At 34.4% G+C, this 14,811-nt stretch overlaps 2 pseudogenes; both read right to left on the bottom strand.

Moving 5' to 3' along the window:
* Positions 1–8,449: 8,449 nt before the first annotated feature.
* Positions 8,450–8,568, bottom strand: LOC111741473 (annotated as a pseudogene).
* Positions 8,569–8,681: 113 nt separating this feature from the next.
* Positions 8,682–8,798, bottom strand: LOC111741471 (annotated as a pseudogene).
* Positions 8,799–14,811: the final 6,013 nt, after the last annotated feature.

The raw sequence follows: 14,811 nt of genomic DNA, 5'->3' as shown, positions 1-14,811 counted from the left end.
TGTGTACAACTTGTTAGAGGTCATGCTCAGTTCCCCATCTAGATTTTCTAAGTCCAAGACCCTTTATACTGTTAAATCTGGGTTAAAGTGAACACATTCTTGAGAAGGAAAGACATTTCCGTTGTTATGAGCTACTGACACCACTGCGTGTGAATTAGCCAGTCAGATCCTTCTGAAAGCTGATGCAGACTGTCAAGCCATCTGGCCCCCCTGTCTCACCACTTCAAGCTGATAAGCACCTAACTAATCTAGACTCTCTAACTATTAGCTGCTCAACAACAAAGACGGCATCACTGGTTTTTGAAGATTCTTTCAACTTTTCTCATCTAAAATGTCTTTCTATATAATGAGGTATTGCCCTCTGTGTATAAAGATGGGAGTGATTTACTTGATTTCATCCTTCCTCTCTCTTAATACTTTTTTCTGTCAAGGCTTTAAAGGCATGCACAAGATGCTAAGATCGAGGGTGCAGTCTGTGGCTGAGGAAAAAAATCTAAATGAATTGGCTTGTGTGAGGATCCAATCCATGACTTTAGTTTCAGTAACATGCTGAAGACTATAGGGAAATGAAGTTGATCTAGCTTTGGGGGCTTCGAGTAAAAGACAGGCCTGTGTTTGCACAGGCAGTAGTAAGTGCCGGCTTTTCCATTAGATCAAGTTCCTTTCAAGTCTTCCAAACTGCAATCCTCTCCAGGGTCTCCACTAGGCTTGCTTCAAGATCAGCTGAACATCGAGATGCTGTAAGGCATTTGAGGGACCTCTTGGTCACACATATGTGTACTGACAACTTGTCCTGACCCTGTAATGCACCTCTTTTACAACAGATTCCCTACCCAGTCTCCCTTTTTCTCTCGAGTCTCCCTCATTAAGAGATAACTTCTTTAAGGCTCAGAAGGTATTTGTTCTGACTTCCTATCTGGTGGTTTCTCCAGTGATTTAGAAGTCTGCAGAAGATGGGGAAGGGGGAGGATGCTCTTCATTGGCACAGAAGACATGGGGATTCAAGCAGAACAAAATGCTTGAGTCTCAAGTTCCATTTACCAAAGAAGAAAATCTCTTTAAAGTTTTTCAAGATTTTTTTTAATAAAAATGTTTTCAAACACACACACACACACACACACACACACACACACACACACACAATGACCAATTTTAACTTCCTGATGTATTAAACTTAGACCCTCAGATAAATATTTGTCGTTCCTGGGCTTTCACCAGAAGATAAATTTGCCTCATAAAAAGTTACTAATAGGTCAAATGTCTCACAAGGTATGAGTCATGGTCCCTGATTTTTTCACTGGCATTTATTCTACATAGCGAGATTGTAGCAGGCTTTTCTTGGGGGGAACTGTACCTTTTAAATATGGAAACAAAAGATTCCTTTGTAAAGGCTCACATTTAGCTGGTAGACTGTAGAAAATGCCGTGTCAAACTTCAGGACTAAACAATGCTATCAGTGCCTCCTGGAAGCCTTGAAAGCCATGTGTAGTGATAAAAGTCAAGATGTAAGCAGAAGTTAAAAAGACTCAGTTCCATGGCTGAACAAATTTGTGAGGGGCATTGTAAGAGAAAATTCTTAGACTGGTTCAGAAGTTGCAGCTAATACAAGTTTCTTGGGCAGAGTGTTAGTTGAAAGAGAGGCTATAATTTTAAAAGTCCTCTTGGCATCCAAAAGGAAGGTAGTTTCCTAACAGCTTTTGATTGGGGGGTGTGGTTTGAATTGGAGATCCTTTGTCTCATGCTTAAAAAGCATTGGATTCTGCATTTGTTGTTATTGGTTATCGTTGTGTTCTATCAGAGAGGATTGTCCTTATGAGGAAGTAATCTGGTGGGTAATATTGCATTTCGATTGTTCTAAACTCATACATACTTAGTCTTTTCATTTTCTTCTTGCCAGGGGAGGAGAGTGTGCTCCTTGTGACTGAGGTATGTTGCGCTGTAATTCTCACATATGGAAGCTTCAGGTTAGTTGTGAGCTAAATAGAAGTTTTTATAGCATGAATTCCGGAGTGGGGCCAGGAAGGACTCTGAATTTACTGAGAGGAAAGCGAAGATTCAGAACTGAAACTTGTCCTGATTTGAGCTCAGATTATAATCTCCCCTGATGTCAGGAGATCTATTTTTTTCATCATTTGTTTCCTCAGTCTTTCGTAACAAAGACCGGTACTGAACTTTCTTAACACAGGCTGATGTAGATCTGTTTCGTGGACAAATGAGTAGGACTCCATGAAAAAATAATCTATTTTATCATGACAGAGTTATTTATGTGAATAGTTACTTAAAAATATTACTCTTAGTTGATTTTTAAAATGGTAAATTTTAACCTTTCCCCCCTGTTTCCTGGAAAAATTAGAACATAAACTAACTTTGTGTGTGTGTGTGTGTGTGTGTGTGTGTGTGTGTGTGCGTGTGTGTGTGTGCGCGCAGTCTGTTGTCTAGGATTATTTCTCTGTGCCATCTTCTAAGACTTATGCTTAGTAATCTTGAAAAAGAATTCAAAATACTTTTCTTATCATTCATAATGCAACGGTTAGTGTTTTAGGTTGAGTTGCACTCTGTATCACATTAATCAATCATAGTGCATATATTGGAATTCAGTAATAGCTGACTATTATTTATTTGGCTGTGTTCCAAAGCCATGACATTAAATGCTTAAATTGCTTAATTTTTCTAAAGTGAGACCAAGAATCTAAAATAATAAAGTAAAATAGAATAAGGTAAAATATCACCTGGTCTTAAGTCTTAGATTTTTGACATTAGAACATTAAGGCTGAAGAGAATTTGGGTCTTAAATGAAGTCTCAGGGCTAACTCATGGCAGAGAGAAGGAAGAAAGAGAGGTTCAAAAGTTAAGCAAAATTCTTCATTGAAGGATTTCTTAGGGCTGCTAATATGCTAATGTAATATAATATTGTAATATTGCAATGGTAACATGCATTGTAAATATCCAACATGGGAAAGTTTTTAATTATGGGGAATTTTAATAAGCAACATTTCCTAATTTATTGGCCAAGTAAGCCCTTTCCGACAGAGTGTTGCGCAAGTCTAGTGCTCATCATACTTTAAAAATATTGTTCTTTAGCCTACCCAAAGATTCTTTAACCAACTATTGTGTATTTTATAAGTGAAACAAAGGCTTAACAGCTATAAATTTACATCTTCTTTGGGTAGTTGTTCCATGGATGCAATAGAGATAAGAACTTAAGACACTGATGAGAATTATATGTATACGAGTGACAGTAAAAATTTTGGGGGTTGTTTTTGTCCTGAATCTTCAGGACATAAGTTAGATTTGATTCCTGAAATAATTAAGTGGTAAGGGAGAGAGAGGCTTAATTCTCAATAGGTAAATCATAAAAAAAAAAAAAAAGGCAGAGCGATAGAAACATTTTGTTTCAAGAACAAAATTTTTAATTATATGAATATAATTAAGGCATGAACCATGAACCTCTTTTTGCTTCTTCTTATTCAACAAGGCCTATGCAAATTATGATGATGACAATTGTCAGTTCCAAATAACGTGTTTCTATAGTTACTATTTTACATAAAACTAAATATATTCACTTATATTAAAAAAAAGTCACATCCAACAAAAACATCATCAGGTTACTGTCAAGACTGTGCAGACGGAATAGCATTCGTTTGAGACTTTTATTATTCTCCCCCCAGGAGTGCGTTAGAGCTGTGAGGACAGAGATTTATATTGGTCACCCGAGCTGTATTCTCAGCACTTAAAATAGTGATTGGCACAAAGTAGATGCTCAGTACATATCTGTTGACTAATGTACTTTAGTTTATTTTATCAACTAGTTATTTTTTATTGAAAAGGTAATGCAGACATACATTTACATTTTTAAACTTTGTATAAGAACACACGATGGAAAATTATGTTTACTCCTCACTCAAGATGTCCAGGTTCCCACCAGTGAAGCAACCAGTTTGTACAATGTTCTTCTGGAATGTTCTGTGCACATTTAAACATGTATACATATATATGTATATATAAATGTGCATATATACATACATAGTTATTTTTACAAAGGTAGAGACCCACAATGTATATTGTTCAGCATTTTAATTTTTTTCCACTTAAATATCTGTCTTAATGACATGTATCTTAAGAATTGTCTTCTGGTAAATGAAATATATCTCATTGATATTTTACTTTTCATCTCTTTAGGACTGAGGTTGACTATATTTTCATATGTTTTAAACCATTCGTGTTTCCTTGCTATGAATTGCCTCTAAATTCTTTGTTGAGTTTTCTATTGGTTTAATGGTCTTTTATAACTGATTTGTAAGAGGTCTTTATTTATTAAGGAAATGAGCTCATTGTTATATGTTGAAATATTTTTCCCAGTTGATCATTTGTCTTTTGATTTTGTATGGTATTTTTTCTGTGCAGAGAAAAACTTTTTTAATGTAGTCACATTCACTAATCTTTCTGGAATTTGGGTTTTGTGTATTGCTTAGAAAAGCCTTTTTATCTCCTCAAATAAATATATTTTCCTATATTTACTTCTTATAATTCTATTATTTTATATATTAAAATCTTCGATTCACCTAAAATTTATTTTAATGAGAGACAGCTTTATTAGATGTTTTTTACATGGCTAGTTAGTTGAATAAGCCACATCGCTCTTATTGATTTCAAATATCAACTGTTTCATATTCTAAATTTCAATGTATTTAAATATTCATTAAAAAATTAATTTGTTATTATGGAAAATTTCAAACTTAAAAGCAGATAGTGAATAGTGAGGAAGATGACTCTATAGGTAAGATTTTGACATTTTTGGCTTTAGCTAAGACTAGAAACTCATTTCTTTCAACCTAACAGCTTCACATGTATAACTTGAAAATATCAAGATTGTTTTATTTAACACCATTTCTCCACATTGAAACCAACAAAATAAAAAAGAAAAGACAAAAAACAACCACCTCCAAAAGGAATACTTAAAAATTACTTTAAAAAGGTATGAAACAGTGATACCTTTAAATGATGAAACAGTGATGACTGCAAGGGACAAAATATCAAACAATATAATTTTATTTCCTTTCTTGCTGTCCTACTGTTATTCTGTGCTCCATGATCTTAGGGATTCTTATAACCACCTGGAAAAAGTTGACTTACTAAAGACAATGTCAACAGAAATTATTTAGTCAATTTTCTAAGAGCTTAAATGGATTTCTAATTTTTTTTTTTTTTTTAGTATATTTATAGACAGAAGCTATCGCTTGGATGATAGTACACATTAGTATATTTTGTTATTTTGTGGTTCTGGCAATCTTTTTATTTTTATCTTATTCATTTTTCAGTATATACCTAGCTGGATTTGGTGAACCGAAGGCATAGCCAATGTCAAAATATACTGTGTTAAAAATATAATCATTGTCAGAAATGAGAAAACAAGCCACAGACTTAGGAAAAATATTTGCAAAAGATATATTTGATAAGGTACTGTTATCTAAAATATACAAGAAACTCTTAAAGCTCAATGAAAAGAAAATAAACAACACAATTAAAAAATCAGCAAGAGAGCTGAATATCTCCCTCACCAAAGATACAGATGACATATAAGCATATGAAAGATGCTCAACATTTTATGTTGTTAGTGGAATGAAAATTAAAACAATGAGATATCACTACACACATACATTGCTGATGGGAATGCAGAATAGCACAGCCAGTTTTGGAAGGCAGTTTGGTGATTTGTTACAAAACTAAACATGTCCTTACTATACTATCCTTCAATTGCACTCCTTGGTATTTACCCAAAGGAGTTGAAAACTTATGTCCACACAAAAATCTGTACAACAGATGTTTACAGCAACTTTATTCACAATCGCCAAAACTTGGAAGCAACCAAGATGTCCTTTACATGGGAATGGATAAAGAAATGAGCTGTTGAGCCATGAAAAACATGGAGGAAATTCACATGAATATTATTAAGTGCAAGAAGCCAATCGGAGATGCCTATAGACTTCATGATTCAAACTATGCGACATTCTGGAAAAGACAAAACTCTGGAGACAGGAAAAAGATCAGTGGTTGTCAGGGGTTGGGGCGAGGGAAGGATGAGTAGGCAGACCACAGTGGATTTTTAGGGTAATGAAAATATTCTTTATGTTACTATACCGGTGGATGTATGCTGTTATAGATTTGTCAAAACTCAGAATAGAATGTACAACACCAAGAGTGAATCATAAGGTAAACTACGGACTTTAGGTTCATGGTAACAATGTACTGCTCCGAAGCAGGAGAGGCCGTATGTGCGTGGGAGCTCTGTACTTTCTGCTCAATTTTGCTGTGAACCTAAAATTGCTCTAACAAACAAAGTCTATTAAAAACGTAATCAGTGAGATTGCATTGGTCTTGATATTATGGTCATCTTATTGGCAAAATTGTTTTAAAGAAGAATTAGGAAATTTGGTAGCTGTCACATAATAGTGATTGAATAAAAGATTGCTGTATAATGTATTTCATGATAGACTATATCAGAAATCTCAGTTCTTCACAAGATTCTCTATGGAATTGGAGAACCCATTTTGTGACAGAAATTGCCACGAAGCATCTGCATATACTCAGGATTAGTAAGTACTATTAAAAACAACAGGTATAGCCACCTGATCAGAGGTTCGACTTGGCTGTCTTACCCTGCTCAAAAAGCATTTCGCATAAATGAAGCCATATTACTGCTATGTTTATAATCCTCCACCTAAGCACATTTCAAAAACTTGATCTGAGCCTATAGGATACATGTGGTCTGGCCCGAGCCTGCCTCTGACTTGTCTTTTAACTCTCTCACTCACCCCGTTTTAGTCACGCTAACTTTCCTTTTGTTTCTCAAATTGATGTAGGCTAATCTCACAGTAAGATGTTACCACCCCAAGAAAAGTTTTATGGAGGTAAATGATGTTTAATAAATACAACACTTTAAAGTGTACAGTTTGATAAGTTTTGACATATGTCTATAATCATGAAGCTATCATCACAGCCAAGAAAACGTAGTCCCTCTCTTCAACCTATCCCTACTTCCCACATCCTCAGGCAATCACTGTTCTGATTTTTTATGACTGTAGATTATTTTGTATTTTCTAGGATTTTTATGTATTCTTTTTTGTCTGGCTTATTTCACTCATAATTATATTAAGACTCATCCATGTTGTTACATGTAGCAATATTCTATTTAATTTATTTATACAATGGAGCAATATTCCATAATATGGATATGCTATCATTTGCTTATCCAGTCATCTAAACAATATTAAGCCTTATGATCCATGGACATGACGTATCTTTCCATTTATTTAGGTCTGCTTTAGGTCTTTGTTCAGCAATGCTTGTCAGTGTAGAGATCTTGCATGCTTTTGTTAAAGTTATCCCTAAATATTGTTTGGTGGTATTATGAAGGGAATTGCTTTTAAATATTATTTTCAAATTAAGTTTTTGCTTCACTCAGAAATGTAATTAAATTTTTATATTAATCTTCTATCCTGTTAGGATTTTCTACATGGATTCTTAGAATTTCCTAAATAATGTTTTGGTTTTTAAAAAATAATTTTTAAGCTTTTCTTTCTTTCTTTCTTTTTTTTTTTTTTACTGAGGAAAAAAAGCCGCCTTTAATATTTTGAAGCTGGCCTGGCTTCAGTAAGTTTTTCTTTAGAAGAGCGTTTTACTTCTTCTTTTTCAAGTCTTTAAGTCTTTTAATTTTGTTTCTTCTTAACTTATTGCACTGGCTAGTACTTCCAATACAAGGATAAATAGAAATAGTGAGATAAGACATTCTTCACTTTGTTCCCAACTATAGGGAAGTGTTTAATGTTTTATCATAAATATAGTGTTATTTGGAAGGTTTTTAGTAGATGGCCTTTTATTGAAGTTCCCTTCTACTACCTGTAAGCCTTGAGTTTTCTTTATTTGTATGCTTGTTTTAAATCGTGAATGGATATTGAATTTTGGCAAATGCACTTCCCACATCTATTGAAATGATCATATGTTTTTCTCCATTTATTCAGCTAATATAGTGATTGATTTTTATTGATTTTCAAATGTTAAAGTCCCCCTAGTCATTATATAATGTCCTACTTACATATCACAGGACTCAATTAGCCAGTAGTTTTGTAGAGAATTTTTATATCTTCATGTGCCCATTGAAAAGCCCAGCACTGGCCAAGGTGAGGGAATGCTCAGTGCTGTCCCTTGGGGCCCAGGAGTGAAACCAACTTTCCTGGGAACAGGTTGGGCTGAGAGTCGGGAAGAGAAGATTTACCACGACAAACCAGGGAATGTTGCCTAAGAAGGGGAAACCGATGCAGGAATCATACGTCCACTTCGTTGTCAGACCGTGTTTTGCAGACTTTGACCATTGTGCTCCTCCTCCATAATACTCGTTTTCTTCATGTATCATGTATGTTATTATTCAATTAACTTTTTTTATTGTTATTTATGCCTGTGGCACCTGGTCTTCCTATGTGGTCTCCCATCCAAGTACTAACCAGGCCCGACCCTGCTTAGCTTCCGAGATCAGATGAGATCAGGCTTGTGCAGGGTGGCCTGGCTGTAGACCATGGACCGTGACTCCACTGGGGCACGAACCCAGGACCTTCTGCATGTAGAGCAGATGTGCTAACCACTACAATATGGAACCACGTCCAAACACTTTTTTTTTTTTTTTTTAACACCTACAGCACCTGGTCTTCCTTTGTGGTCTCCCATCCAAGTACTAACCAGGCCCGACCCTGCTTAGCTTCCGAGATCAGACGGGATCAGGATGTTCAGGGTGGATGGCCGTAGTCAATTATTATTTTTCACCACTCTTTTTTTTTTTTTTGTATTTAGAGCTTTATTTTAAAACAAATATATTTATATCAGTGCTGTAAAAAAAAGAATTTTTGCATCTATGTTCATGAGGATACTTATCTACAAATTTCTTTTCTTGTAATGTTTATGTCAGGTTATGCTGTTATAAAAAGAGTTGGAGAGTATTCCTTCTCTGCCTTTGGAAAGGTTTTGTAAGTTTCCTTGGGGCTTTTTGATGTGCATTACGTTTTAATTCTCCAAAAATTGAGAAAAAAATGAAATGTACATATTATTCGTTTTCCTGAAATGTTTATCTACTATGTATGTTCATGAGTGAAAAACTGCATCAACTGTAGGTTTTATTTATCCACATATTGTAATTACCTTCTTCTAAAACTAGCATAGATATTTGACGTATCAGAACAGCAGACCAAAGCTAACACTCGTTCATGTATGTGTGTGTGTGTATAATTTGTTTTAGAAAATACGTAGTATCCAGGAAGTTCTTCTCTAAGTATACAATGTGATAGCTGGATTTGAGCAACTTTTCTTATTAGTTCTTAAAAATGAATGTCCAAAAACAGTATGTCTAAAAACTACTGTTATTCTTTTTAATCGCTGTGACAGGAGTTAAGAATATTAAAAATTGTTCAAATTCTCATATTCACCAAAAGCTTTAGGAGAGCCAGGTTTCTAGGCATCTTGAAAATAGAGCTTTTCCTCAGAGCTGTTGCAGCCAGTTGGACCCATTTTAGTCTCATCAACTTTTATTTTATCCAATCGCATTCTCTGCAGAGTGTAATGAGCTGTGAAGTAGCCAAAAGATAATCAGAGAAAAGAAAAAAAATCAAGATCTTGAGTTAGACCTAAATTGGAAAAAGTCTCACAATAGCTGAAAAGAATTCTGTCTTTTAGTTTTGTTTCTTTGATACACATGAAGTATGGGCAGCTTATAGGATTTATAATTTGCTCAGCATTCATTTTCGTTTTCTTTAAAATTTTTCTTTGTTATCGCCTATGATAATAAATAAAAAGGCAATTTGTGGATTGAAAACCCAAACAACAAAGGAAAGTCTTTTTGAAGACAGTACTCTTATGGTATAACTATGCTTCATATTTCTGGAAGAATGAATGAATTTAAAATATTATTGACTTAGAGGAGGAATGAGAACCAATGTTTGTGCCGTGATTTGAAATTTTGGGAACTTAGGAATGATCACCTCTTGAAAACCAAGGATTTCTGGTTTTGTGTTTGGGAAGCCCATGCTTGAAGCTGTGCACTGGGATGCTGTTTGTATCAGCAGGCCCTTTCTTCAAACGCAGTCTTGCTGACCTTGGAGTTATCACACCCGAAGCCAGTTGTTGCTTTTGGAGTTTTTGTTTTTGTTTTTCTTTTTAATTTAAAAATAGGATATTTTGCCCTTCATATCTGAATTTAATTCTGTGCTTCTCACACACTGATAAAGAAGACATGACCCATACTTTGATTTAGCTTGGAAAGTAATGATTGACAGCAAGAGAGAACCCCGAAGCCAGAGGAAGGGACTTGAGAAGGAAGTAGTGCCTGAGAGGGGCCATCTTACATCTGTTTTCTTTACAGAGAAATGTCTCAAGACCAGAGTAGGAAAAATGTTTTGGACAAATATATTAAAAGAATGCTTAGTAGGTACATTTTCCCATCATGTTATGATGAGAAACAGATGTAGATGCTGTTAAATCATATCAAGTATGAACTGCCTGTGTACCCCATGTGTATGTGTAAATATTTAACTAGAAAAACAGTCACATAAGAACTACTCTGGAGTAATCTTGGAAGCAGGAAGCCACAAATTATAGGTCTGAAATTTACCATGCATGGCTTATGAGTCCAGATAAGTAAAACCAAATGAAGAAACAATTAAAGTTTTATAAATAGTTCATGTTTTTTTGGTAGGGGGAGGGAAGAGAAAGGATTAGAGAGAATTGTCATATACTTCAAATACAATCAGTACGTTTAATTTTAACCAGAGCACTAAGAATCACATAATAGGAATTTAGTTATACATTTGAATCTGGGGTATATTATCAACTTACATAGGAAAAATTACTGTGGAGACATAGCTTATCCTTAATTACGTTCTAAAGTCGGCACGCAAGAAAAAAATCATATGTAGTCAGACTTATCCTTGAATGTCTCCCAGGAAGGCATCCTGTTGAAGACAGACACTCATAGTCCTAACAGCTAGTGTTGGAACAGATCCCCACATCTTCTGTAGGTTCTGGATGATGAGGTTGGCTTTAGTTTATGAGCCAAATGATGGGGGTGAGGGGGTAGCGGGGTGGGAAGGAAGATAATTATTGACATCAGCAGCGTGTTATATGGAAATTATGTATCTTTAAAACCAGAAGCATGCTGTGATTCTAGTCATGTGGAAATGAAAACAGATTTGTGCCTCCATCTCACCCATAATCTTGGGTTTACACTCCTTGAGGAGAAGAGTAGAATGAATTTGCTCTAATTTATTGCTTTATTTGTTTGCAGGTTTAATTTTCATTTCATGAAAATAATATTGTCTCATTACCTCTCATGCTTCAAGTTATTGACATATAGTCTCCATATAGTGAAAGGCACAGGTCGTAAGTCCTATAATTCTATGAGTTTTGACAAATGCATGTAGTCACATAACCACACTGTTACCAAGATACAGAGTATTTTCCTTCATGCCCCATTACAGTCAATCCCGCCACCCTCGCCTCTCACCAGAGGCAACCGTTGCTCTGATTTCTTTCTCCAAAGGTTAGTTTTGTCTGTTCCAAATCTTCATGTCAGTGGCATCATATGGCATGTACTCGTATGGATTTGGCTCCTTTTGTTTGGCATAATGTGGGTGAGATTAATTTATGTGGTTGCATGTAGCAATAGTAGTTCATTTCTGTATAGTGCTGTCTATCCTATCATATGAATATATCACAATTTGTTTACCTCTTTTCCTGTTGATAGATGTTTTGGGTTGTTTCCAGTTTGAGGCAACAAAGTTACTATGAATATTCATGTGCAAGTCTCTGTGTGGATATGTTTTCTTTTCTCTTGAATAAATACTGCAGAGTAGGACTGGTAGTCATAGGGTATTAATATTTCACTTTATAAGAAAGTGTCAAACATTAGAAAAAAAATGGTTGTAGCTTTTTACATTCCCATCAGTAATGTATGAAAGTTGTGGTTGCTCCACATCTCACCAACATCTTTTAAATTTTTGTCATTATTGTAGTATCTCATTGTGGTTTTGTTGCATTTTCCTAATGATTCACTAATTGGACACTATTTCATGTGCTTATTGGCCATTTGTGGATCTTTTGTGAAGTGTCTGTTCAGATCATTTTCCCACTTTTAATTGGCCTATTTGTCCTTTTATTATTGGATTGGAATAATTCTTTAAATGTTCTGGACATAGGTCTTTTGACAGATATATGTTTTGTGAATATTTTATCCTAGTCTGTGGTTTATTTTATTAATGTCATTTTTGATAAACAGACTTCTTTTTTTTAACTTAATGTTTTCTGTGTCCTGGGTATGAAATCTTTGCCTAGCTCAAGATTTTGAAAATATTCCTTTATATTTATATTATATTCTGGAAGCTTGATAGTTTTAACTTTTATGTTTAGTTCTATGAAGTAGGAATTGAGGTTAATTTTTCTTATATGGACAACCACTTGTTCCAGCAGTATTATTGAAAAGTCTTTTCTTTCTGCATCAATTTGCTTCGGTGCTTTTGTTAAAAATCAATTGACATATATTTCTCAATTCTCTCCTTTCTTTCATTGCCAATTTGCATATTGTTATACAAATATCACGCTGTCTTAATAGTTATAACTTTACTGTAGCTCTATTTTAATATTTGTTTTGTAGTTTTTAGTGTAGAGGCGTTAGATATCTTTTGTTAGATTTATCGGTATATACTTTGTGCTTTTTGATGCTATTGTAAAGGGCCTTATTTTTAAATAAAATTTTCCATTTGTTCATTACTATTATATAGAAATAAACACTATTTGTATATTGACATTGTTTCTTCAGGCCTTGCAAAATTCTCATATTAGTTGAGTAGTTGTTTTGCAGATTTCTTTGGATTTTTCTGTGTACATAACCATGCTGTCTGCGATTAAAAATAGTTTTCTTTTTTAAAATTTATACTTTCTATTTATTCTTCTTGCATTATTACACTAACTATATCCACTAAACAGTTTTGAATAGAAATGGTGAGGGTGAACATCCTGGTGTTGTTTCTGATCTTAACTGGTCAGTGGTCAGTCTTCCACCAAGTGTGTTATTAGCTATGACTTTTTTGTTCGTGTAATTGTTCAGATCGAAGAAATTTTCTTCATTAATAATTTGCTGACAGTCTTCCATTTTATCATGAATGGGTGTTGAGTTTTGTCAAATGCCTTTTCTGAATCTATGAAGGTGATCATATAATCATTCTCTTTTATTTCATCAATGTGCAGAAATTATAGTTGTTAGTTTTCAAAGTGAAAACAAACTTGAATTCCTGGGATATATTATACTTTTGTATATTTGTGAGTTGTATTTGTTAATATTCTAAGCAGACTTTTGTGTTTATGTGCATGTGGGAGATTTGTGTATAATATTCTTTTTCCATAATTTCCTTCTCTGTTTTGCTAATGAGGTTATGCTAGCCTCATAAAAATAGCTTAGAAGCATTTCCTCTACCCTTTTCTGGAAAATATAGTTAATAATTCTGTCTACATCACAGAGTGATTTTGAGAATTGATTGAATAAATGTATATTAAAATCTTTAAAACACATGTGATATAGTATACAGAAAGAAAATACTATTTTTATCATTTTTGTTAGTTATATTAGTATTTCACATAAGCATTCTATTTAATGAATTTCTGTATTCTAACATTTCCAAGCTGTGGCAACATCCTTTATTTATTTATTTGATATACTTAAATGGAAAACAGCATATTTAGCTCCGGGATAATAAGAAAATATGATCTGCTTTTTATAGAGTTTCTTCATAATTATGAATAGACACATTACAAAATCCAAAGTTTGTTCTGAAATATCAAAAATGTCTCCAATATGGTTTTGTATTAAAATTTAAATGTGCTCTAATTCTTCAAATTGGTAGTCCAAGTATGGGGGGTTTTATGGTAATTATCCACCAACACATTGTCATAATGCCTCATACTCTTTCTCTCATTTGATGGAAAGTAAAGTTCATACTAGCTGTATGGGTAGAATATATGTATTTGATTATATGCACATCTTCTGAAAATATTCTAGAATCATACTGATTCTTTCAAAAAGATAATACTTAAAGTAAAACTATTCATAAGCCAATATACCTATCAATTTTGACCTGCAACCCACTCTTATTTCAATAAAATAAAAAGTATTGTGTTAGAGATCGTGGAGTAATTTTCACAGGGGGTGATGAGGTGGAGACGGTCGTGTTGGCGCCTCACGTGTGAAATACGAATACATGCTTATTGTTCTGAAATTATTTCTTTCTTCACCTAGAGACACCTTTGAATCAGGTAACAATCTGTTTTCTCACCTAAGGTTCACGATCCTTGTTCAGAGTGGAGGCACGAGAAGGAGAAAGGCAGGGACCCGCCAAAGGGCAAGTGGGTGGCGCTTCGGTTCAATGCAGGATGGGCAACCCCGTCAGCGTTTTACTCAGGGCCACCGACATTAATGTTAAGAATTTACATGTTTTAATCTTGATTCTATGTTTCTATATTTTGCTTTTCATTAATTTCCCAATAAATATTTACTTTAAAAACTTTAAATGGACTCTGTCTTTCCTATCTGAAGACAGATAAGGCAATCAATATCCTATGGCCAAGTACAGGAGCCCGGGGGAACGAATACCGGCTCTCCAGCTTGGTAGAGAGCTATATGATTGACACAGATAAAATATGGGACTTAGGACAGTGTCATCATCAGTGGTGGAGACTAGCCTATTCCCATCCGTGATCCTTGCCACAAGGAAATTGATAAGC

This window comes from Pteropus vampyrus, unplaced genomic scaffold (assembly GCF_000151845.1).
Source record: "Pteropus vampyrus isolate Shadow unplaced genomic scaffold, Pvam_2.0 Scaffold78, whole genome shotgun sequence".
In the NCBI taxonomy this organism is placed as follows: domain Eukaryota; kingdom Metazoa; phylum Chordata; class Mammalia; order Chiroptera; family Pteropodidae; genus Pteropus; species Pteropus vampyrus.
The sequence above is the reverse complement of the archived record's forward strand: the minus strand, read 5'-3'. Positions and strand labels throughout refer to the sequence as shown.